Source organism: Littorina saxatilis, linkage group LG2, assembly GCF_037325665.1.
Source record: "Littorina saxatilis isolate snail1 linkage group LG2, US_GU_Lsax_2.0, whole genome shotgun sequence".
NCBI classification, from domain to species: Eukaryota; Metazoa; Mollusca; class Gastropoda; order Littorinimorpha; family Littorinidae; genus Littorina; species Littorina saxatilis.
Window position 1 is genome coordinate 8,462,571 of NC_090246.1, and position 707 is coordinate 8,463,277.

Sequence of the window (707 nt, forward strand, 5' to 3'; positions counted from 1 at the left end):
GGCGAAAAGTGGCGTTTTGTATCTTACAAAACTACTCAAAATCCCAACAAAACTTCAAGTTTCAATGGGTTTATCACATTTTGGTGTTCACGACAACGCCAGATTTTGATTGGATTTTGTTGAAGTTATCGCTGCGAAATTGCCTGGAATTTCAGCGCGTTTTGCGACGGTCAAAACATCATGTTAAACCATGTTACAGCATGTCTGTAACATGCAAAAATGTCAAGTTTTGATGGGATTAAAGCTTTGGTTTAACGCCAAGTAACATCATGTTATCGTAGACTTAACTTGCAAAACTGCTTGTTTTGGTGGTGTTACAGCTTGCTTGTAATGTGATTAACATCATGTTATTGCTGGTTTAACATGCAAAACCCCATGTTATGTTGGTGTTAAAGATTGCTCAAATGCCTATTAACTCCATGTTATGTTGGTGTTAAAGCTTGCTCAAATGCCTATTAACACCATGTTAGTTGGTGTTAGGCTTGATTATTAATGTAAAAAAACACCATATTTATGACGTTCACATAATTGTTTTCACCTGGATGGAATTTTGTGGAAAAGAAAGCATGTTGTTGGGAATTGTGTGCGGGTTTCATGCTTGGATATTGCACTTTGCTGACTTGTCACAGGTCAATTTACATTTAACAATATTAGTTTTCAAATGCATCATCCTTCACACATAATGTAAACATCTTTAACATTAACAC